Source organism: Calypte anna, chromosome 1 (assembly GCF_003957555.1).
Source record: "Calypte anna isolate BGI_N300 chromosome 1, bCalAnn1_v1.p, whole genome shotgun sequence".
NCBI lineage: Eukaryota > Metazoa > Chordata > Aves > Apodiformes > Trochilidae > Calypte > Calypte anna.
In genome coordinates, this window is record NC_044244.1 from 153,554,633 (window position 1) to 153,581,520 (window position 26,888).

Sequence of the window (26,888 nt, forward strand, 5' to 3'; positions counted from 1 at the left end):
AACATCAAAGGTCTATGTGTATATACTAAAATCCTCAGTGCAAAAATCAAAATCAATAGACAGTAATAATATATCAGATATATAGAGGTTAGTTTTCTGAGAATTCTTTCTTTGTGTACTGACTATCAAAGAAGTTGAGGTTTACTCCTTTCCCTTCCCTTCCTGCAGTCTGTTGAGACTCCATTGCAGAACAGGTCAGACAGTTCAGACGTTTCATGTTTTTTAGGTAGGGAAAATTCTATACTCAAGTGAAGAACAAGAAGTTTAACTGTTCCATTCGAGATTTGTTTATATAAACTCTGATAAGAAGTGACAGAATTTTGTCTTATTATCTCCTTAGCTTCACCTGCTTGGATTTCATATAAACATGGCAACTCAGGGAATAAAGCTGATTACCTGGCTGAATTATAAAATGGCTTTTGAGAGATGTGTTGTGACAGAATTATAAATAATAATTTAAAATGTGCTGTCTTGAGCACTTATAAGAAACACTAAGGTACAAGTACTTGGAACATATAACACCTTAAGCACTTATGTGTACAAATTAGAATCTTCTTGTAAGTAAAGAGCATTTTCAGTTCAAAGTTTTATTTGTATTATATAGAAATATTATTGCGTGCTCTACACTGAGGAAATATTGGGAATAAATACAATGATCCACTACTTGAACGCTTACAGTTAATGCTTCATGTGTGCACTGTTTACCTGAACACTTTTGTCATCTGGGGTCACCTGTCCCACCCGTGTCTTCTCCTGGCCTCTTGAAAAATCCCCCCTATCAAGTGTTGGGGTGGTGTGAGAAGCAGAAAAAGCTTTGACACTGTGTGATCACTGCTTGACAATTAAAAAAACATCCCTGTCTAAAACACTGTTTTCAGAACAAATCCAAAACAGATCCCCATGCTAGCTACTAAGAGGAAAATAAATTCTACCCCAGAAAAAAACAGCACATAGGTATATATAATATATAAAATTAGATTTATTTTAAAGGTGTTCTGAATCTTTCCACACATTTGACACTTGAAAGAAGTAGTCAGCTTTGGAGAAATAGCTTGTATGATTAAAATAAAGCTACAATATGTTCACATGTGTACAAAAATTATTTTAATCTGTTCTATATTGATGATAGAGACAAAAATGGGCCTTTGACGAGGCTGAAAAGAAAGATGCAGAAAGACTATTTATCAAGACCTGTAGAGACAGGAGAAAGGGTAAAGGCTTTTAACTCAAAAAGGATAGATTTATATTGCATATAAGGAACAAAATTTTTTATGCAGAGAGTGAGGAGACAGAAACAGATTGCTTGAATATATTTAAATTCTTACCAAAATAATCTTCCTCAGTGGGAATACCCTCTATAAAAACCTGCTTTCAAACACATTATATTTCAGAGTTAATCATGGTTGTTAGGAGATCAGTGCATGATGTTACATTATATTAATAAGTGAGAAAAAAATTGAAAATGTCACCTGTAATTATGTAATTTTCCTTGAACTAGTTAAAATTAATATTTCTAAATTTTCAAAGATGCACTTTTTGTTGTTTCATCAACATGAACAACTTAAAGGTCAAAGCAAACAGAATTCAGTCTTATTTCAGCCTCAGGCTTTAATTTTTCCATTAAGCACAATGAGCTTTGAATTTAGCTTGTTATCTGTAAGCAGGTTCGTTAGCCAGCAAATTTAGACACAAATTTGTTTAAACTGAGTCTTTCCTATTAAAGTATGAGTTGTTATAATGCACCCTCACAGAATGTGTTTGATTAGAAATTAATGAAAGTGCCCATAGAGGAGAGAAGGAAAAGACTGTCTCCTGGGTTTGAAATTAATTTAGTATTTGTTTAATGAAATTTGAATTTTACCTTTCAACTAAACTCTATCCTTTATAAAATCTTACTTAATGACTGAAATGAATATGATATTGCATTGGAGAAATTAATTTCAAGTTATTACTTCAGTCTTCTCAGTTTAACCATTTTTTAAACATATAAAAGTCTTTAAGGAAAGACATTTCTAGATGTATTTTCAGAAGCTGATTTTAACAAATATTGTTGATTTGATTGGTTAGTAATCTCTTTTACGAGGATTTGTGATCTGCTCTAACTTCTGTATAATGAATGGAAATTAAATAAAAAAAAAAATAAAAAAAAGTTCCATTCAAGGAAAAGTTTAAATTTCAAATCACTTAATGAACTCCTTCTATAGAAGACTTATTTACTTGATTATGAACAGCTGAATGGCCTATGGTTGAACCATCAGCCAGGAAACCAAGTAAGTGTCCCATGGATAACAATAATGTGAACACACTCCCACTATTCAGCATCATATCCAGCTTTGAGGTGTTCTGTTGTATCATGATTTCACAGTGTATTTTCCCTAGATTTTACTGTATTAGTGAACAACACTGTATTATTGTTTTTCATAAAGCTTCTTCCACTACACATATTCTAATTAAAAGTCAAGAGTAGTGTAAAGAAAGCATTGTTTAAAGGCTCATACATATACTCAGACTTAATAACTGTTAATGTAGGATTACTCTTTTGTGTCTATGATTTTAATTACACTTTTAATACTATTTTTAATAGTGAAGAGCAAGAAAGAATTTTCATATTCAGTGGTAAACATCTCCTTAGCATTTTCCACAAAAAAATATTTTCAAAGGTTTAAAGATATTCTTTGACTAAATAAGAAATATCGAATTTGAACTCTCTGTCTACATATGCAGATAATGTGCCTAACCCAGGCTTTTAAAACTCTTCCTTTTTATTATAGTTGAGAAAAAACTTCTTGTAAAAAAGAATAAGGGACTTCATAACCTGTTTTTTTGTCTTGCTGTATCGCTGTTTCTTGCTTACAGATTGAAAGTCATGCAAAATATATTTTCTTTTCTTTCTCTTTTCATTTGTCTTCAGGATAAAATATGGCTCTCTGTAATTACAGCAGATGTGTATGTAAATACTTTGATATGCTTCATATATAACTTACATTTCATTAAACTGTGATGGCAAAAAGATGTGAACTTGAAAACCTTTGGGAGAGAATAAGAAATCTTATTGCTAAATGTCAAAATATCAAGTAGATTGGAAGTTATAAAATCTACTGAAGGTAAAGTAAAATGTGAATTGATAATAATTAAAATAGATACTAATAAAATACATAAATATGAAAGTGGGTTTCTATTTGAAAAAAAACCCAAACACAGCAATACAAATCTTGGATGTTAATTAAAATATCTTGTAAAGAGGCACAGTTCTGGAAGATTAAATGTAATAGTAGGTAGCAAAATAAAATGTGAGTTTATTATGTTTTTGAGGCAAAAAAGAGACCTACAGGAATTGGATTTAAGAAGAACTTGTGTCAGGAAAAGAAATGACTAAAAAATATTTACATGGAAGGTGCTTATAAACCATTACAAATGGTATAATATTAGAAAAATACAAATATTAATAATATCTTGGAGAAAGAACACAAGGGTAAAGATTAAATGCTAAACATGATACCCTTAAAAGCTGCTTTACAGGGCATTAAAGGAGTTTTATGAACATTTGAAGTTACCCTAAATCCAAAACTTGGTTGACAGTGGCAGAAAAAACAGTCAAGGTCACTGTGTGGAAAAGTGTTTTGTCAGCTTGGTTTTTCATAGCAGAAGAAAAAATACTTATAAGTGTAGTATATTTCTATTCAGTCGTGTGGTTAAAAAATAAGAAGACACAGAAAGTGATTTGTCTCTATTATTTTTCCTATTAAGGTTCATATCAGAGGAGTGGGCACTCTAATACTATATTTAAAGAAAGACATCTATCAAAGTAGATACTATATATTTAACATATGACCTTTAGCTTCTGGTTTGAAAGTACAGTGGTTTTAGACTTAGCAGGAAATTCTGAATAAAGGCTACAACAGATCATGTGAAGTTTGAAGACCATGTAAAACTAGAGATTCAAGCAGGGCCAAACAGCAATGTATTCATTCTCCACGGTCTACTTTCAGGGTCTTCCTAGGTGCTTTCTTTCCTGACTTTGTATAAAAGCTTATTTGCTTCCATTTTACTCAGCCAGCGTGCGTTTATTAAAAGTTACTCTCAGTTTGCAAGACAGAGCACTCTGACCATAACCTTTCCTTTGAAGGAAGCTTTTTAGTTCTCATTCAGTTCTCTTCTTTTAACAGAGGGTGGACCTACATTAGGAAAGAATATCTTCATACCCTCAGACATGACCTTTCCATTCTTCCCTGCAGCCTGCAGCATTCCATCCTTGTCCCAGGTGTACAGCAAGGTCAAAATAATGGTCCCTCCTACATTGTTACTCACAAGTGACCTCAATGTTGCAAACCTATGGCATTTATGATCAAGATTAGATAGTCTCTCAAGTTGTGTGACTGAACTACATATAAAGTTTTCCATGATAGAGATGATGTCAGGACTTCATGTTCCATTTGGAAATCTCAGAATCTTGATGTCATTCCTCTTTTGTTGGTTGTTTGAAATCTAAAGTAATCTTTTCTGTGTCAAAAAGATTTTGACTAAGGAATTGGTATACCTTGGGGATGTTTGTGTTCCATCCTCTGAAAGGTTTGAATGATATTCAATGATAACTTTTGAATTTGATATTCAATGATAATTTAAATGAGAACATAAAAAATAGAGTTTTGCTTTGGGCTCTTTATCTCTAAAACCAAATAGGAAGAGAGATAATAATTTCCCTCAACCTTTTCAGCTCTCTTCCCCCTAATATACACTATACATGTTGCTTTACCTGCACTGAAAATAAACTTTGGGCTTAGATTTAGTTGTAACACTGAGGTCTTTTTTAGCAAAATTATTAATCAGCCATTTTCCTCCCAGTCTATCTTCACACATGGTCACACATGTCTTTACATGGTCACTCTGTCCAAGGTACAGAATTTTGCAGTTCTCCATGTCAAACATGAACATGATTCTGTTGGCCCAGTCCGCAAGTTTGTCAACAATCCTTCAGATTAAAGCTCTACAATTCATCATGACAGTTTTAGTTTTGTTCAAAATTTGTGAATGGTGCCTTCATCTTCATGAAAAAGTAAGAGACATAGTATTTACAGCTGGGATATTCCAGGAGTTATATTAAATGCCATTTGTTAATATCCTATGAGCAAACAGATACTGTTTATACAAAAAAAATCCTAGCTAGAAAAAACCAGACAATCCAAGCAACAAACATGCTCATAGTCTATTTTATTTGAATGTCTCCAGAGAAGGAAAACTAATACAAACAAACAAACAAACAAACTAGATAAGGTTACTAATCAAACATGTCACAGACATAATCAGGCTCAAACTGCTGACATTAAGATATAGCATTTATGACAGATGTAGAGAAATATGCTCTAACAATATGGAGGAAAAATATTAACATATGCAATATGACAATCAAATACATAGTTGTGACGCAAGCTTGAACAGACTGAAGAACATCTGTTCATCTTCAGATTAATTAGTTGTGGTAGTTTGCTGTGGTTCACTGAATTTGTATATACTATAAAATTTAAACTCTGAATTCAAGAATATTCTTCAGTTATTTGTCACGTGAACGTCTGTGACTATTTACTGTTTCCCTCTAGCAATGAATTTTTAATTATTTTTTTCCCTATGGCATTGACCTTTAAGACAAAGAAATCTTTCTAAAGTACTAGGAATAAAACTAAGTTGACATAAGTGATATGAAGTTCAAAAGAACTAATAAGAAAAGATCCTACTGTGTATGTGAAAACACACAGACTCTTCTTTCATGGTTGTATTTTTAGCATTATTGTATGAATGAGAACTAATGTAGTCCTCTTCAGTGTTTCAAGGCTTAAAGGATCTAGCAAGTAAATTCTGCCTTCAGAATTAATGTAGACTCTTGGGGAAGGCAGCATTCCTTTTCCTTGATTCTAGACACTCATCAGTATTTGCCCAAAATTTACCCAGCTGTGCTCTACAGACAATAGAAACACTGGTACACTCTTGAGAAAATTAATCTGGTTTTAGATCAGAGCTTAAAATGATACCAGTTATTTGGAGACTTTATTTCTCCTGCTAACTCTACCAGGAGTCTAAGATAAGTGATACCAATTATTTGGATACCTTATTTCTCCTGGTAACTCTACCACAAGTCGAAGATAATTAACACAAAAGAACCCTCAGAACCAATTTCTACTATCAACAAACAAAGGTCTCTCTTACAACTTAGATGCTATAGGTTGTCTGAGATTTTCTTGGGGCATATGAAAAATAATGTAAGGACAATTTATGTTGTTCTGAAAGAAAAATTGGTTGTCAGTTGGATTATCTAACCATGTCAATAGCTTCTCAACATCTGTGAGTGGGAAACCAAAGTAAAACCCCAAGATTTTCAGACATCTGAAGTCAGGACAGAAATGTGCTATCCAATGCTTAAGGATAATCAGTCTCAAATTCTTAAAGCAATTCTAATAAAAATAATACTGTCTTTAATCACATTCTGATATGGTAGCCCATTTCTTTGAGACTCATGGGGAGTGCTGATCTGAAGCAGATTCACATTGATGCACTATTTTTTTTAACATTACTGCATTTAAATTAATATAATCAATTATAATCAATAATATTAATTATAATTATATAATTATAATTATGTTATTATAATCAATATATAATCAATATAGTAGGTTAGCCAGGGATATAAAAGTCAAGTATCAGACACATCTATGCTGTACCAGGTAGAGACATTACAGAATATTTGTTAACTGACTGGTAGTTTAATGGTATTTATTAAGTTGAGAAAGGAATTAGATTAAATTCCAAACTAACAGGAAAATGTAGATAAAGTATTGCATTCAGGGTACTATTCCTTTACACCATGTATATACATGACACAAATAATTTTGTTCTGCTTTTATGGCAATTACCCACTGTTAGAAATGTTCAAAATGTTTCCCTTGATTGCTTTTTTATTTTATTTGTCGAGGCTGTTATCCCTTCATGGAATATAAAATATCTTATCAAATTGTTTTTTATCGGTTATGTTCTTAATGAGTAGTCAGGATACTCAGCTTAGAAAAGGGCACCATTTTCTGTCTGTATTTGATAAATAAAAATATATTCTATATCGCCCACACACTACAGTTGTGGTTATGTGTCTCTGTATCTTTTTGTTTTCTCATTAAAACCATTTACTTCAATATTCACAGTTTCTATGTAACCTGATACATTTTCCACCAGAATACATAAATGCATTATGTTACTCACAGGACAATGAACTGCTTAAGATTTTCTTTTGGCGTGCTAAGTATTTTCTTGGATGAGAGAAAGACTGTTCAACACTGAGTATAATTAATATAGTGAAATTAATGTCTCGGTCTCAGAGTCTCCATCTCCTTATAATTCTCTCTGCTGATGTTAAGTTTTACATGTTACTGCTTTTATTCATTTTCTAAGAATTGTTTATGAGCTAAATGAGATAATGCTCATAGTTAAGCTATTCTCCTACTCTCATTGTTTTAGCCAAAACATTATCTAGTACAATAAGTAATACATACGTTATATCGTGTTGCCTTTTAGTAATTGTCTTTAACATATGCTAGCTTAATTAAATAAATTACTTCCCTCATTGAACGTTATTCTTATGTCTTATTCTAAAATCAGACTAATTTTTTTCCACTCTGCCTTCAATACCTAGTTCTTCAATTTGAAGATCACTATGTATGTCCAAATTTTCCATAATGTCAACATTACAAAGGGAAAACAGTGCACTTGGATTTATGGCAAGTATATAATGGTAAGTTCGATGGTTTTCTTGATAAGAAGTTTAACAGAAAATAGGAACACAGAAAAGCTGCTGACCTGGTTTTATGAAGTCATTTTTTGTAGTAAGACACGGAATGTTGCTAGCTATTTTAGAGAAGGGAAGGTTAGGACTGGCAAAAGAATTATGTGATGCAAGTGGTTTGTGAAATTGAGAATGTGCTGCAGATGGAGGTTACTAGAAATGTTCAAGCAAGATCATCTCCAAGGACTGGTTCTGTTCAGTAGTTTAGTAAATTATTTTGGGGGGGAGAAAAAAAAAAAGGCACACAAGGTAGGTTGGTTTTTTTTGTTTGTTTTTTTTTTTTTTTGTGACACAAAACTGAAGAAAATCAACTGTAACAAAGACTGGCTAGAAATTAAGAATTTATGTAGGGGAACAGACTTATAAACATGTAGTAAAAATCAATACCAAAAAATATAAGGAGGAGTAACTGGAGTTTAGTTTTAAAAAAAAAATCTGCTCTAAAATTAAGTCTCATTGTGGCAAGCGACTGTGCAAGAAGCAGTTTGGATTCAGAAGTTCTATAGGCCCGGTTACATATTCATGGTTTAAGTCTGACAACAAATTTACTCAGCAATCATACATTTTCATTTTATTGTGGATGTAATTCAGGCTTATCCTTTACTTTTCTTAATCTATTCAAAAAAAAATCAAGCTTGGAAGTAGATAAGGTGTATCATGAGAAGCCTACACATGTCCAGTTGTTCAAGACTGCATCAAAGTGCTCATGGTAGAGTACCATACTATGGTCTCAGGTTTTTTTGTTAAGTCATGCTCCTCTCCTTGCTTTTGAACAATACATAAGTTAGGCAGAAGTGGAACTGAATAGAGTTTGAGTTATCTGCTTGATTGAAACATATTTATTTGTGTTTGGATACGTGTCTTCACCAACAGCTGTGATAGTTCCTGGGTCTACACATTGACTTTGGTCCTCTCTGCCTGACCATGAGGGTCAGGCACCATGAGGGTGCCTTACTCAAAATGCATGTGCATACATGCAAGGTGGATCTCTCCTGTAGCTGAACTCAGATGCTCAGTCCACCCGGGAGATACCATGAATCCCAGTGCTCTCAGTTGCTGGTACATGGACACTCAAGCCCCCAAGGCCACAGCCCTGCTCTATTTGCTGGTACAGCCACTCTTGCACACATACACCCTGCTACTTCCTGCCCCCTCTAGAAACACGCTGTGAATGTCTACAGTGACTGGGTTTTGACATACAGTCCATCCATTCATACATAGTCCTGGATCCTCTCCCTTCCTGATGGTCTCCTGCACAGCTATTTCTTCCTATGGCCTTGCCCTTTGACATATATCCCTGCCTACTCCAGGTAGAACTTATCTCCACTCAGTCTGCTCACTCTGTTTTTTGGCACCATAGCAAAGCCCACAGACTGTGGACTGAGTCCAAATGCTGCCACCCAGACCTGCATGCATACATATGCACGCACCAAATAGTCACTTTACTCAGAAGTAAAATTTAATCAGACAGGACAGGCTGGAATGATCAGCCACAGGAAATGCCAGTACATTCCCAGGTACCAGAAAACAGCTAATTCCTTTTACCTGCTAACTATTTTCTCACATTTGCTCCTCACCCAAACCACTTTGATCCCTTCCTTTTCTGGGTTTCATTCCTCATCTAAACACCCCATCATGTCTTGGGGAGTTCCAAAATGCTGTTCCCCTGCACTCCAACCAATGGGAGGCTGCAGTCAAGTCATCACAGCTCCTCTGCCCCTTCTTCTTCCTCACACTTTTCCCATGTTACAGCATGGAGTCCTTCCTGGCATACAGTTCTTCAGGGAATATACACATTCTCCAGTATGGTCTTCTTGATGGGCTGCAGAGAAATACCACTCTACTGTGATCTCTTCCAGGGGCTGCAGGGGAATCTGCTCCAGCACTCACAGTACCTCCTCTGCCTCCTTCTCTCACCTTGGTGTCTGTATGCAAGGCTATTTCTCACACCTCCTCACTCCTCTCTGCTGTCTGACATTTTTTTTTCTTTCTTAAATACATTTCCCTGAGGCACCATCATGATGGGCTCAGCTGTTTCCTGTGCTGGGTCAGTCAGAGGTAGCTGGAACTGGCTGTGTCCAGTAAGGGGAAGTCCCAGGCTCTCCTTACAGAGGTCACCCTGCAGTCCCCTGACTACTCCAAAACACAGCACCTTATTTGTGCCTCTGTAGTCCTTCAAGTACAGGAAGAGAAATTTTCTTGTTGTTTGGTTTAACAGAAATTACCAGAGGAGAATCTGCATTTTAGATAAAGGGCAATCACAGTAGAAAAGCAAAGACTGAGAAGAAGTCTGGATGAGAAAAGAGATGACAATGTAAAAAAAACCCAAAACCTTAAAGTACATGTATTCTGGAAGGAGTAATTGAGGAAAAAAAGCAACTGTGTTTTGTATGTATTGATGAAAGAGGTTATTTAGTAGGTTGTTGGCAACTGATGGAAACTCAGCTCAGTGACATTGAAGGGCTCTCCAGTTTTGCATAATATCGTAAAACCCAGATACCTCAGGAGAACTTTTCAAGATCCCCTAGGAGATCTTTGTGTAATGACATCTACATGGATATGAGTAATTTTGGAAAACATGATGGGATTTTTTGTTTGGTTGGTTTGGTTTGGTTGTTTGGTATTTTTTTGTTTTTGACAAATTTTTGTTTGTTTTTTAATTTTATTTGATTTTATTTTTTGTTTTGGTTTTATATGGGGTATTTTGTTTCTTTGTTTATTTTCTTTTACTCTTTCTGCTTGGTTCAGAAAAATTTTCTAGACACTAAAATATTAGCTGATAAATAACATTTTTGAATTTTTGTAGTGGAAGGTGGAGGGTAATATTTGTCTTCTGGTATACAGCCTAGAAATGAATCTAAAATATTCTTTTGTTTTTATTTTATTCTCTTGGTTTTATATTGCTCTAGTAATTAAAGTTTCTTCTCATTTAGTGTTGTTCTTTGTGTTTCATAATATTTGAAGTCCCAGATGCCTTTTTCTAAGCCTTTAGAAAACACATGCATTGTTATATTTCATTTTAATGAGCATTAGTTTACTCATCTTCATAAATAAAGTACTCTTCATTGCCAATAAAGCAGTATTTCCACATGAAAAATAGTTTTATTCATTGCACAGTGTACCTTTCCCTGAAAAATAAAAAGGATTCCTATAGGTGTTTCTTCGCTCAATTCACTTTTGCCTGTGTTTAGTGTAACCATTTAGAAGCTAAGAAATTGAGATCCTACTAGACTCAAGACAAAGTCCCTTAGAAGCTGAGATTAAATGATGGACAAGGCATGCAGGAAAGCACTAAATAAATTGGACTCAAGTGAAGAGACTGGAATGATTTCCTGCAAATTGTTCCTTAATATAATCCCAGCATTATCTAAAAGCAAGGTCACATGTAAAGAATTACTGTCACTAAAGAATTAAAGTCAGTGGCAGGGCTTGTTCTCAACAAGACAGATTTAAATATATATTATATTTTGACTGTATTTTATGAAATACAGTCAAAATGGATACTACCAAAATGGAGCTTTCCAAAATTAGTAATGTAGGTTTCAACCCAAATCAAAGATATATGTTCAGCTTAAGTGTACACACATAAACACAAAGGCACACAGAGTATAAAAAACCTATATAAGAATTAACATGCGTACTGGGCTTCCACTATAAAGCAAACACAAAACCAGCTGCTAACAACACAGAATGGAGTTGGAGGAGTGAGGCCAATTTCAGCTTACATATGCTGAAAAAAATACTTTTCTTTTTCCAAAAACTGTTTGCCCTCTTGTTGAAATAAAGGTAGTTTAGAATATAATATTTTCTAAAGTAGAGTTAACTGTTATAAAAGTTAATACAGTTATTGTGCTAGTGGTTTTCATGCAAGATTTAATGGGGAATATATCTCACACAAAAGAGAGGGAAAAAAGTTTTATTTCTCTTAGTTAGGTTTCTTGGAGCTTTTTGCACAAGAGATCAGTTTTGGAATGATCAACCTTATTGAATTGCTTTTCATAGAGACGCTGAAAGTTTCTAATGTTCTGTTCATTTTGAAGATATGGATGATGGTATTGATTTTGATATAGGTTTGTACTTACTGAGAATAAAGCTCTATTCTGCGACTACCACTATTGTCACAGTCAGACAATGAAGAGATAATATTTTTAAGGAATTTATCTTGCATTAAGTTTTTAGAACAGAAATTAAGTCCTTTATATGCTTAGAATAGGCAATTTCTACAAACTCATTCAGGACATAGGATTGCATCTTTACCCAAAAATGTGGGGTTACACATAAAAAAATAAATATTCATGCATACAATTATGAAAAAAGATGAAATTCAACCCAGGGAGTTACCTTGGTTATAGGAAGAAAATGTTCAAATATCATGAATGTCAGTCAGAGCATTCCAAGCTGTGGTGGGTTGATGCTGGTAGGATGACAAGTACCTACCAAAGCTGCTCTACCATTCCTTCTCATCTGGACAGGAGAAATAAATAGAGTGAAAGGCTTGTGGATTAAAATTATGATAGGGAAAGATCACTCACCAGTGATCCCAGTGATCACTCTTCTTCCTGGGATCAACTTGACTCCTAATTTCTCTACTTTCTCTCTCCTAGTGGTACATGGGGATTGAGAAGAGGGCTTACAATCAGTTCATTAGAGGTTATTTCTTTCTGCTTCTTCCTTCTCAGACTTTTCACACTCTTCCCCTGCTCTGCCGTGGTGTCTCTCCATTGTCCATCCAGTCCTCTGTTAATGTCTCCAACATGATTCTTTGGCTGCAATTCTTCATGAACTGTTCCAGGGTGGGTCCCTTCCACAGGGATCATTCCTTCAAGAACAGACTGCTCTAGCATGGGTCCTGCCAGCAAACCTGCACCAGCATGGGCTCCTCTCCCCACAGATCCTGCCAGGAGCCTGTTGTAACATGGGATTCCCATGGGATCACAGCCTCCTTCAGGTACATCCACCTGCTCCAGCATGGAGTCCTCCATGGGCTTTAAGGGACAGATTGATTCACCATGATCTTCACCATAATCTGCAGGGGAATCTCTGCTCTGGTGCCTGGAACACTTCTTTCTCTTCCTTCTTCACTGACTTTGGTGTCTGCAGAGTTTTTGCTCTCACATAGTCTCATTCCTCTTTCCAGCTGCAGCTGCAGTTGCACAGCAACTTTTCCCCTTTCTTATGTGCCTCATCACAGAAGTGCTACCACTGTCACTGATGGGCACAGCCATGCCCAGTTTTGGGTCCAGCTTGGATCCAGTTAGCATTAACTCCACTGGACACAGAGCAGCTTCTAGCAGCTTCTCACAGAATACACGTGTAGCTCTCCTTCTACCAAAACCTTGCCATGCAAACACAGTACAAAAACCTGACATGTATTTTTTGTAATGAGGAAATAAAACAGAAAAGTAAATTCTGAAGTGCAGTTTGTCTATGGGAAGATGCATTCGTTTTACATAAATATCTTTATTTATCATAAATAATGAATAAGCTATCCAATACTGACACATGTATTTATTGCTAGTACAATATGACATAAAGGTGATTCACTCAACAAAAAAAAAAAAAAAAAAAAGGAAGAAAAGAAAAGAAAAAGAAAGAAATTATCTAGTGTCGCGATCAGACCTATTATTTTAATATTTTGTTTGAGGAAAACCAGCCACTGCTTCAGAGACGCGCAGAATTACAAAAAAAAATAATAATACTTAGTGATTTTAACAAGTTATAGGGATTTATTTTCAGGGAACATAAAACAGGGTATCACTGTAGGGTAAGGATAAGAGAGCAGATAAAGAGAGGAGATCGGGTTACCAAGTCCAGGCCGCTGCGGAGCTGTTCTCGGCTTTGCCTTCAGGGCTGGTTGCTCATTGGCTCCTGGCTGCTTCTGGAGTTAGCTGCTGCGTCCAGGCTGATGGCTCGCTGGGTGCTGATAGCTGATCTGGTGGCTTGTCCGTCACTTGCTTGCTCGCCGATTGCTTGCCTCTGCTTGGTTCTGTTTTTGTTGGGTTTTTATAATGAAAACGGGGAGAGGAAGGAGGGGGTCTTCGTTTGCATAACTTAATGAAATTCACGGGTTTCCTGGAACAGACTTTTCCTTATCTATTTGTTAATTTCCCCATTGTTTGGGTAGGCGCCGGGGAGGTGGTCTGACCAGTTTTAGGTCTCAATGGGTGCTAACGAGGCATTCTTACAGGATTGGTGACAGGAAATAATTTGCTCAAGACACATTTGAAATTTTGAAAAGGTTTACATCATCCATTTTGTTCACACTTTTATTGCATAAAGAACATGGTATTGTATATGGAAATAACATACTTTCAAAATCTCCTGTATCATATGTGGGCAAGTTTACCTATGACTCTTTCTAGCTTCCTGACACACAATTCAAATTTCAGTGTAAGAAGCACAGTAATTTTATAAATCTTGAATTCTTGTCTGACAAGAATTCTTGTCAGATGGGTGGGAAGTGGAACCAAAGCACATATTCACCAAGCTGTACTCTCAGTCCCAGTGTCTGAATGCACAGTACACATACATATATGAGCTATAGGAAAACACTTCCTTGTTGAAGATGCAATATAGTAATTTTTTTTTTTTGTACTTTTTTTTTCTTTACATTTTATAACACATGGAGAATCTGAATAACCTATCGTGAATTCAGTCCTGGAAAGAAGTGGGGTTTTTCATTTTTCTTTTCCCATCTGCAATAACTTACAATATTTTCTGGAGTTATGAACCATAAAAGGTCTTTATATAAGTAGTATAAAAAAAAGCATGCTGCCTTGTTACAACTGGAATCTACAGAGTGATAATGGAGACAGCTGCTGAATCATTAATATAGTGAAAGCAGAATAAAATATATTTTTATAATTCATCTTATTTCAGGAGCAGCATATTCACTTAGATGTCCTTGACTGAGGTTCAAATTATTCTCTGTACTTAAACATCAAAAGGATAAGAAAGCAAGCGTTGCATAGAAATGCTAAAGAATAAAAGGTAATGTTTACATTCAAAATGTATATGTAGGCTGAAGAGCCAGTAAAGCTTCTACTTCATGGTGTCTCAAAGTCACACTGTTGATTAAATAAAACTCAGTAGATCTTTCTAAATTACCACCCAGTTATCACTCTAGTTGCATTCAAATACCAAGAGAATAATCTGGCATACTATCTTAAACAGTTAATAATAGGTAATTTAAATTTGCTGCAGAAGTATAAGAATTTTACTTTTTAAGACAGAAAAAGGATTATTTAAGAGTAAAATAATCTTCATTCTGTTCTTTCAGTATCTGTTCTGTTTTGTTACATTTAAATTGAGCCTGAATGCTTTCACTACCAAGGTCAGCATAAAGACTGCAGTTCTGATACTGTTTCTGCATGACAGATACATTTGCAATTAAAAAAAAACGAACTGCAGGAATACACTCTATTCAGCACATTAGTTTAGCTAATCAAATGAAAAATCAGCTCCAGATTAGGACTTCTAAACCAAGGTCTACTCTATGAAAGAGACATTTATGATCCCAGAACACTCACTGGAGTATTAGGTAATAGATTCAATGGAGTCTATGGTTCAATACAGAGCATCCTAATTTGGATACTTAAGAGTGCAACTCCGTTGCCATAACGTAGGCATCTGAAGTGGGTTTTCTTGCTGTAGGAATAAGTTTGACTTCTAGTATCTGGTCTGTAACAGTGCAAGTGTCCAGCTGTATTCCTGGATGCCCCAGGGTGTTACACACAGCAACAGAGACCCATGTCTCAGCAACTGAAACCTCATTTTGACTGGAATAACTGTCTTGAATACACTGAGCATATTGACCTGGAGTGAAATTTTAAATACATAAGTTATTGAGTTGTCCTGAAACGAGATGTACATGAAGCTACCAAGTACTACACAGGACATTAGATGATGAGTGCTGTTAGGGGGTGACAAGTGGAGACAAGCTAACATAACCTAAGGGATTTCAAAAACTGTTGGTTATCTATATTTAGGCAGAGGTAAATCCTAGTTGTCTGTTAGGTATAACATCAGCTTTCAAAACTAGAGATCACTTCATCTTCCTGTGCAGGGGCACCTGTTCCTTGTATATTCTTCCTTCAAGAAGGTGCTGCTAATACTGATGAGATCTAATTGATCCTTTTTTTTCCCATCTCCTTCCTGCTGTTCTTTCAATGCAGTGAGCCCTCTACCAGTCTTCCAATGTGGATGAAAAATGATGTCCAGACCATCTCACACAAGTGTCTTGCTATTGGTCTGGATCCATATGAGCAGATGCGAAAGACAAAGACATACCAAGACAGTGAGGACCTCTACTACCTTGCAGGGACCTATGAGCCCACAACAGGCATGATATTCAACACTGATGGTGTCCCTGTCATCTGCTGACTGCCCAGGGGACATGTGCCACCCCCTGGAAAGGGATGGGACAAACCTGAGGATGTGCCTGTTCAGATAACATGATTGTTTCTTTCAATGTTCATGACTTCTGTGTCACACTACAGATAGGAGAGTGTGAGAGATGTGAGAAGGAAGGAGACAGCTGAAGAAATGGCTTGGCGAAGGAGTTACAGGACTCAAGGAAGATTCTCTTGGGTGGTGGCACTGGAACCCCAGCGCTCTTCTAGAAGTGGCTTTAAGGTGACACTTGACCATCTTCTCCCTTCCTCCTTTTAGTCCAGGAAAGCACATGGGTCTCGTGATCATTTCTGATCTGAGATCTCTCCAGACTGCCAGGACCTCCCAAAAATAATCTAAAGAGGCCTAGTCATGACATCAGCCAGCTCTTTGAGTATTCCTGAATTAATGCCATCAGGCCCCATGGACTTGTAGGGATCTAACTATGGCAGGAAATCCCATACAAGTTCATGGTCAGCTAAGGGTTGATCCTTGTTGCAGTCATAGTCTTCCAGTTCTGGGCACTGAGGTGCCCTTGATCAGTGTTGAATACAGAGGCCAAAAATGTATTAAATAACTCTGCTTAACTATATCCCTATTAGTGAGGTGACAGTCTTTTTCCTGTAAAGGACCAATGCTGTTTCTACACTTCCTTTGCCATTAATATATTTGAAAAAAAGCTTTTTTAATTTTCTCCCACAGATCTGGCTAGCTCCATCTCCAGTTGAGCTTTGGCTGCTCAAATTTGCTCCCTACAGTAGTTAGCAGTGTCTTTGTATTCTTCCCATGTCATCTGACTTAGATTCCTCTGTGCATACACCTTCTTTTTTCACCTGATTTGTAGGAGCAGATCCCTGTTCAGCCAAGTCAGTCTTCTACCTCTTCTGCTTGACTTCCGACATTTTAAAATTTCCTGTTCCTGTGTCTTTAAGAGGTGATGCTTAAAGAGTCAGCAGTACTCATGAACCCCAGCACCTGCAAAATATTTTCTCAGGGAACTTGAGTCAGAAGCTCCCTGAGCAGCCTGATGTCTGCTCTCCTCATGTCTAGTGTTAAGTTTTGCTGTAAATTTTCCTCTTGTCAGCAGAGATTTTGAACTCAGTTGCCTCATGGTCACTGTGGCCAAGACAACCTCCAATTTCCACTTGATTCATGAGATCCTCTCTGTTGATGAGCAACAGGCCAAGGAAGGCGTTCTTCTGATATGGGTCCCTTATGACCTTTCCATAAAGCTGTCATATGGCTTAGAAATCTTCTAGCCTGAGCTGTGCTTATTGTATGTTGATCCCAGTTGACTTCTGGAAAGTTGAAGTCCCCCATAAGGACAAGGGCAGTTGGCTTAAAAGTGTCCTTCAGTTCCTCAAATAGGTCATTGGCATCCTCATCCTGGCCTGGAGGCCTATTGTATATTCCCACAAAGACATCTGCATTGTTTGTTTGTCCCTTGATTCTTACCCAGACTCTCAACTGTGACACTGCCAGATGTGAGCAACATAACCAAACACCCAGTTTAGTAATTCCCAGCCAAAAAAATCCATCTTTTTGGGAAGCAAGGATGTCTAAATAGATGTTTTATGATAACTGGAAACTACTTCAAATCTGGTACCAGAGGTGAAACAGACTGAATTTTTCCTATCTATTTTAGCATAAGGAGTTCTTAGAAATCCTGCCCTTACAGTGCTGGAGGTTATCAAAGCATTCATGCTTTCAGACTCCCTGCATACATCTCTTCATCCAAACTGTGTAATAGGGACTTGAAACTCTCCACATCTTCCTCAGAGAGAGGTTTCACAGCAGTTTCTATCCCAGTAGAGTCTACAGCAAAATGAGCCTTGCAATATCCAAGTTATTTGCTGCCTGATATATTTTTTCTTATTGGTAGTCTTCTTAGTTTTCAGGTTACTCACTGAGTAACCCAAAGGGGATTAGAAAATGGCCACTAGGTATATGATCATGTTTTCTTAGATTTCTGATGACTAAAGAGCTCTATATCCTTGACAGTAGTACGGCAGATTTCATAAGGATATTTTAATAGTATTTTAAAATGTATAGAATCAAGATTAAAAATTACACAAAAATCTTCCTTTTATTCTCAATAAACATTTATTCAGTGAATAAGAAAATGACCAAACCATCAACCCTCCTCCTCCAAATACTGAAATATCTTTCTTTCACATTTCTGTGTATCAGATTATCTGCATAAAGAAATAATTTAATTACAGTTTGTTCCAATATATTTTTCACCCACTGTGAGCAACTGACTAAAACCCCTTCGGGATCAACAATATTGTAGTGATTGTCTAGTTTCAGTCAGTTGCTGAGAGGGAAGCAAAATCTCAAATGACTGTTTTTTTCGAGTATTTGCTTTCTTCTATTGATTATGAGAAGACATTTTTCTTCAGTGTGTCAGTTGGTTCTTTCAGGAGTCTTTCAGGAATTAATTAGTTAAGAGACTTTTCAATTTATTTTCTACTAACATTATCTGGTGTGAATAAAAATCTATCTATTTAACTATTTTTGTAGCAGTACAGATGAAATTAAAGCTCTTTTAGCCATTCTGACTTCTTTTTCCATCCATGTAGTAACAGGACATTTTGCAGTCTAGTGGGAGACAAACATTCTGCTCATATTCCCAATAAATGAACAGTGCAATCTTTAAGATCTGTGTTACCATGGATACCAACATGCATCTAACTAACACTAAGTCACAAAATGTACCTTACAGTATTTCTGAATTAAACATCAGGTTTTAGAACTGTTAAACACAATAGAACAATAGAGTTTGGGGAGTTGATTTTTTTTTTTTTTTTTTTTTTTTTTTTTTTTTCCAAAAAAGGCTTAGTAATACTAAAGATAGAAAAAAAATGATACTCACCCATAGTCATCTACAACTTGGCATCTTCATCAGCTGAACTATCTTCCTTAGTTGCTGAGTGATAATGATTTCATTTTATGCAATTTTGCTTTGAACTACTAGAGGTTACTATGGAAACCTTCAGTCTTTTCCCCCTTCAGAATCTATGAACAGGTAGTAAGTCTGTGGGGAAGTAACATTTCCTCTGAGATGTTACTTGAAAATGAGCTCCAAATTGCTTTTACCTTTCATAAGGCAAAGTTAAACTAAGATTTGTCAGACAGTCTGGTAGAACAGAATATTTTCAGGGAAAAAGAAAAAAAAGTTTACCTAAATCTATCAATGTCTGTCAAACTCCTTGACTTATTGGAATATCATCTTTATTTGATTAGCATAATTTTTTTTTGTAGTTGCTACAAATATTTCCAAATGGAAAATGAATGATTTCCATTGTAATCAACCTTTTTAAAATATTGCAGTATATATAACCACATAGTTGCTCTTCGTTTTGGCTTTTCTCTAGCTTGCTATTAATTCTTATGCTTACTTGTTCAATCCTGTATCTGACTTCCCTTGGAACTTCAATAGCTTTTTATTTTTATCCCTGTCTGATTCATGCTAGAAATTAATTGTCAAATTCATTATAATGTATAGAATTACTCAGCTTTTCTTTTTATCATCTCTAATTCACCTCTGACATGATCATTATTTTCTAGTCCAGAATTCATGATGTCTAATCAGAACCTACAAGTGTGTTCCTAACTTCTCTTAATCTAACGTTGATTCACAATTTAGATATTCGAAAAATTTAATTTCAGACCAATCTTTACCTTTGGCCTTCAGATAATCTAATTCTTCATGTGTTACAACCCAATTCTGTCATCCAGTCTCTAAGAAAGTGAGTCACTGATCTGGAACTCTTATTCATTTAGATTCCTGTTTTAATAATAAAAAATCTATACTTTTGCTCCTTGCTATTGACTCTCTTCCTTTCCTTTCCTTTCCTTTCCTTTCCTTTCCTTTCCTTTCCTTTCCTTTCCTTTCCTTTCCTTTCCTTTTCCTTTCCTTTCCTTTCCTTTCCTTTCCTTCTTCCTTTCCTTTCCTTTCCTTTCCTTTCCTTTCCTTTCCTTTCCTTCCTTTCCTTTCCTTTTCCTTTCCTTTCTTTCCTTTCCTTTCCTTTCCTTTCCTTTCCTTTCCTTTCCTTTCCTTTCCTTTCCTTTCCTTTCCTTTCCTTTCCTTTCCTTTCCTTTCCTTTCCTTTCCTTTCCTTCCCTTCCCTTCCCTTCCCTTCCCTTCCCTTCCCTTCCCTTTCCCTTCCCTTCCCTTCCCTTCCCTTCCCTTCCCTTCCCTTCCCTTTCCTTCCCTTCCCTTCCCTTCCCTTCCCTTCCCTTCCCTTCCCTTCCCTTCCCTTCCCTTCCCCTTCCTTCCCTTCCCTTCCCTTCCTTCCCTTCCCTTCCCTTCCCTTCCCTTCCCTTCCCTTCCCTTCCCTTCCCTTCCCTTCCCTTCCCTTCCCTTCCCTTCCCTTCCCTTCCCTTCCCTTCCCTTTCCCTTCCCTTCCCTTCCCTTCCCTTCCCTTCCCTTCCCTTCCCTTCCCTTCCCTTCCCTTCCTTCCCTTCCCTTCCCTTCCCTTCCCTTCCCTTCCCTTCCCTTCCCTTCCCTTCCCTTCCCTTCCCTTCCCTTCCCTTTCCTTCCCTTCTCTCCCTTCCCTTCTCCCTTTCCCTTTCCTTCCCTTTCCCTTCCCTTTCCTTTCCCTTTCCCTTTTTCCCTTTCCCTTTCCCTTCCCTTCCCTTTCCCTTTCCCTTTCCCTTTCCCTTTCCCTTTCCCTTTCCCTTTCCCTTTTTCCCTTTCCCTTTCCCTTTCCCTTTTTCCCTTTCCCTTTCCCTTTTTCCCTTTCCCTTTCCCTTTTCCCTTTTTCCCTTTCCCTTCCCTTTCCCTTTCCCTTTCCCTTCCCTTCCCTTTCCCTTTTTTCTTTCCCTTTCTCTTTCCCTTTCCCTTTCCCTTTTTCCCTTTTTCCCTTTCCCTTTCCCTTTCCCTTTCCCCTTCTTTTCCTTTACTTTTCCTTTTTTTTTTTTTTTTTTTTTTTACTTTACTTTTTTGTTCAGTTTTGGTTTTGATTTTGTTTATTTCGTTTTTTGTGTTTTTTGTTTTCTGTTTTTTTGTTTTGTTTTTGTTTTATCCTTATTAAGGTTTTATCTGCTTTGATTGCCAGTCTTCCAGTATCAAAATTAAGCAACACTCAGAAATAAAGCCAATTAAAAAAAAAAGCCCATTTCAATAGGGTTTTTTACTGCCAGAGTCTAGCATTTCTGGAAAAGACATCACTAAAGACTTTACTTCACTTTTTAATTTGCATTCAAAGTAGAACTGAAGGACAGAAGAGACCAGAGTCTTCTTTGCCAAGAGCAGATTCACATTACTCATCCCCCAGAGTTGTTCAGGCAATATCCAACTGTAAATCATCTTGTTCTGCTACATCAAAGACATATCCTTCTTTACCATCATAAACCAACACCACATTCAGGTTCAGGTATCTTACATTTTCTGTTCACTCTGTGTAATAAACCTGTATGACTATATAATTTTTGTTAGCATTTACTTAATAGTTTTTTGCATGGAAATTCAGATTCAGGAAAGTTTTTGTGATACATAAAAATGTCAGACATTTTTAGCTCTGCTTTTTCTTTCACTTTTATTAAATTATAATTACAAAATAATTATATTTTTTTTCTATGTAATTTAAGTGCAAGTTTCTTCACTTTCTTTTTCAGCTTCCAGAAAACAATAATCTGATACAAAGGCATACAAAAATATCCTTTTTAATGCTGTTTATTCCCTTATTTTTAACACTGACATCTTTGTGTGTTTGTTTGCTTTATAAAAGGTATGTACATATCATCATTAAAACTTCTAAATCAAAACCAGAGGAAGCACTTTTTTTTTTCATGTCGCAAATTAATTTTGATGTGACATTTATTCTCAGAAGTGCAAAAAAGTAAATATTTTGTAGTTCCTCAGGTCTCAGAGGGAGCATGAGCTCCCTAATATCAGAGATATTAAGAAAAAATTCATCACCAAAAGAGTGGTGAACCATTCAGAAAAAGTTGCTCAAGGAGGTTGTGGAGTCGTCATTCCTGGACGTGTTCAAAGAATGGGGCGATGTGGCACTTCAGGGGATGATTTAGTGGTTACAGTGCTGTAGGATCCTGAAGGTCTTTTCCTAACATGGTGATTCTACTATTCTATGATCTTTCTGCATTTGAATTTTACTGTCCTGCTTTTTGTTTGGTGATAGCTATGAAAGGAAAAGTGTAGGTCTATCTGGAAAAGCCCATGTGATCTTCAGATACCAATTTTTCTGAAAGCATACCATTATTATTTTGGCCAGGTACAGTTGTTTATATTACTTTTTAAAGATTTTGTATTTTTCTTCATTAGTACACCATTTGCTATTAGAATATTGATCCTCAAAATATTTTTACTTTTAGTCTTACTTTACTTGGTTTTTACCTTAACATTATGTTTAAGGTCACCAGTTCTGACACAAGATTAAAAAAATTACTGCACCGATTCACTGGCATTATTGTCAAATAAAATTTACTTTTAAAGCAATTACTCTTCCCAGCTAGTTAATCTTTATTTGGGCTTAGAGACTGTAGTTGTGGATGTAAATTCTTAATGTCTACCTTAAGCAGTCTGTAATGGACTTTACAGATGTCATTACAGTGATGGCTGAGATGGAAACTTTTGGGATAGATGACATAATGGATGGCAATTTGTAGCGCATATTGGTCTTTAATGAGAATTTGATTAAGGAACACAGTAAACTGGTACTGCAAGCTCTGTCTCAGCTGTTTACCTCCTGTGGCAATATTTCAATAAAGAAGGAAACCTGACAGAAAATGTCCTGCAGTTCAGTAGTAATCAATACAGAAAGAGAACTACACAAGATAAATCTGGAAGCACTGACAGAGGGTTAAAGATTTGAAAACACAGAAACAAATGGAGGATGAAAGCAAAACAAAATTTAAAACCTTTGATGTCTAATTGCAAATAAATGAACCATCAGTATGATTATAGGTAAGGTTTATTCAGTTACTTTCATTCAACTTGACTTAAAACATGAATGACATTTATTCAATCCTCTGCTGCCTTTTCAACCACAAAATACATGTAGATTCTGGTACATCTATTGATATTCTTTCTGTTTCAATATTGCAGATGCAGTCATTAAGCTACTCCTGGGAAATGAGGAAATGCTGCTCCATAAATATGTGCAAGTGAAGACTTCCTCAGGGGTTAGAATCTGGAAAACAAGCTATCTAGGATGCTTGGGTACCTGTCTTGTTTGCCATCTCTCTCTTAACAACTTTATACCAATTCATGTTATAATGTCACCTTTCTGTTTTGTAGACTTAGCCCTAGAAGGAAAACTTCAGGTACATCCAGTGGGTGCTCAACTTTCCAATTCCTTCCCAGCTACAATTTTTCAAAAGGCATAATTGAGTTTTGTCTGACTTGTTTCAAAGTCAAGTAGATTGTGTGGCATTCATCTGCAGAAACTAACTGACATATTTGAGCAAGGAGATTATACATCACTTGTTTATAAATTTTCTCATGCAAACACCAAAAGCCATAAATTATCTTATACTGATATCTGTCCAGAAGTAGAAAATCTGAAATACCCTTGATAGCCAGTTTTTCTGTAGACTTAAAATGTTAATTCAACTAACCTATCCTACATAAATAAGACAATAAAAGAAATGCTGCTATTGTGAAGGATAATTCTATGCACAAAAGTTTAAACTTTATCACTATCCTTTTCGAATAGTTTTGAAAAAAATGTACCAAAGTTGATCTTCCCAAAGACTAACATGATTACAAAATCTGTATAAATTATTATGATAATGTTTTTCTTTTCCTTTGCTTTTCATCCTGTCCCCCTGCCCTTGTACATATTCAACTTTTCAGAAGAAATTCTTAGAATAGGTGATTTTACATTTTACATTTTGGTGACTTTACTTTTATTTTCTGATGATTTTACTTTTCAGTTAAGTCTCTCCTAAGTAGCTGCACTTGCTGAAATTTATGGCATGATTTAAGTCAGTGTCTGCTTCTAGGACTGATAATTCTTGATGTTTATAATTACTGCTATGCATGGTTTGCATAACCAAGGCCACTGCCTCATTCTGAAAAACATCTTATGATTTGCAAAGCTAAAGGGAGTAAAAGGGTTATACTCATCACCCTGCTTTGGGGAAGGGTGGACCAAACAGGTGACCAAAATTAACAGAAGTATTCCATCACATGTGCATCATATTCAGTATAAATTTGATGTATCATTTGTTTGATAGGATTACACCCATTCAACTGTCTTTGATCCCTATCTGTGCATTCCTGAATCTATGCTTTCCTGAATCCAGCTCCTTCCTGACTTAAGGACTACAGACTAGGACTTTTCCAGGGCCACCCCCAGCAGCCTCAGTTGGGATGTGAGTATTCCTTGGAGGAGAGGGCAATATGATATTTGTTTTATAGGTATTTGTACATATGTAATTATTTTCCTTCATTAAAGCTGTGTAGCTTATTATCAAGCCTGTTAAGTCTCTCTTCCTAATTCTCTTTCCCTTACTTTCTGTCCTTCCCTGGAAGGAAAGGGAGATTGGTTAATAGAGAGCATCTGTCATGCATTTAATTAATGAATGTTCTGTGACATAAGCCATCATCACAATGATCTTTCATATTTCTCTTACATTATTTAGACACATACACAATTAAAATTGTTTTGTTGGTCTACATCGGCAATGTTGAAGTCAAAAAAATACACTAAGTTCTAGGATAAAAATAAATTGAAAATAGACATCTACACTTTGCAATTGTCTTTTTGAAGATTTTCTCTGTCAGAAGTGTATTACTTAATGGATATGTAAGGTAACAAGTGAGGTTCATCTACACTTGTTTCATCCATTACATATTTAAGGAAATGTAAATGTTTTTTTATGGCAATTACATAGACTCACTGAATCATAGAACAGTTTGGGATGGAAGGGGCCTTAAAGATCATCTACTTCTAAGTCCTCTGACATGGACAGGGACACCTTCCACTAGACCAAATTTCTCAAAGCGCCATCAAACCTGACCTTGAATACTTCCAAGGATGGGGGCATCCACAGCTTCCCTTAGAAATCTGTTCCAGTGTCTCACCACCCTCACGCTAAAAAAATCTCTTCCTAATGTCTAAACTAAATCTACCCTCTCTCAGTTTGAAACCATTATCCCTCATCCTACCACTAAATCTCCTTATAAAAAGTCCTTATTGAGCTTTCTTGTGGATCCCCTTTAGGTACTGGAAAGACACCATAAGGTCTTCCATAAGGTCTTCCTGAAGCCTTCTCTTCTCCAGGCTGAATAACCCAAATTGTGTCTTCATAAGGTTTGTACTGGGATTGTAGCACCTTTCACTAGAGATGGGAGCAGCCATCTTCCAGTAAAAGTCTTCTTACCTGGTAACTCCACCCTGTAGCCCATGTACTTGAGCTCTCAAGGCATCAGTATGTATCATGCCTTTTCATAGCTTCTTCATGGTTTTGTAAATAATGCCACATGTCAGCTTGTGATACATTCCATTTTTTTCTGAACTGGTCCCACAGGAGGACATATTTTCATAATGGTGGAGACATGGGCCCAGGCAGGAGCAGAGTTCAGCTTTTCTTTCATCCTGTACAGTCTGTCCACTATGTCTTCAGTAATTTTTTACAAGGCTGCAACAGTGGAAGAATAGGAGAGCTTGACCTTGTATTAACATACCTTGTTATCTACTTTGTTTGTTACAGGTGTGTCAGCATGGGTGTCCCCCCAGACGTTACTGAAGGTGTGTGGGATTATGTTGATGGTGTACTCTGCATGAACTTCTTTAATAAGGATTGGGGACAGGGTATCTCACTGGAGTCAACATTCACTTGACAGTTACCACAAATAACCTCTTTCACAGGCAACTCTCTCAGGTATTTGGCATTATTTTCTCCATGGTGGCTCCCTTGCTTGGGTGACACTCAATGTCATCTTTAAAGTGGTATCTGCTATTTAGAGCTGCCAGGAGCGAGCTTCAGAGACTAATAGTGTTTAATTTCCTTCCAATTGCCTTGTCAATTCCTCCATCTCTGTCCAGTCTTCCCAGCTGTCTGGCTTCTCTATTATTAAATCAATTGTGCCTCACCCAGCATGGAAGCAATCAGGTGATAAGTGTCTCACCTTTGTGCCAGGTCATTTCTTATTTTTGAAAACATAAAAAGGTTAAGTGCTTCTCTCTTGCTCTAATTCCTCCTCCCATGATAAAGGAAGGGCTACTTTCATAGGACTTGCTGCTCAAGCTTTTGTGGGGGGCTCTTCTTCCATATTCTTTAGAAAAAGGCTTGATCTCTCATCTTCATCAGAACTGTCCTCTAAGTGCTTCTTTTTAGTTACAGGGGTAACTGATATGAGTGGGAGGAACATCTGTGATGGCTGTTGTTGGAGTCTGAGTGAGGGCAATACTTGCTCCTACAAGTTCATCTATGCCTACTAATAATAAGCCACCCTGCAACACAAAAAGAAAAATTAACATATAGAAACAAGGACAACAATTCTCAGAAATTCCAAACTCTGATGGAATCAGCTTAGTGCAAAAAGGAGATTTGTAATTTTCCATGAATAGATCAAAAATATAAGCAGTAATACATGTAGTAGATATTGTTCCAGGTACCTGGGTAAAGCCACTGCCCAGTTTCTTCCAGAATAGATCACTGGTATCAGACATAACAAAAAAACTGTGCCCTTTTCCAAACGT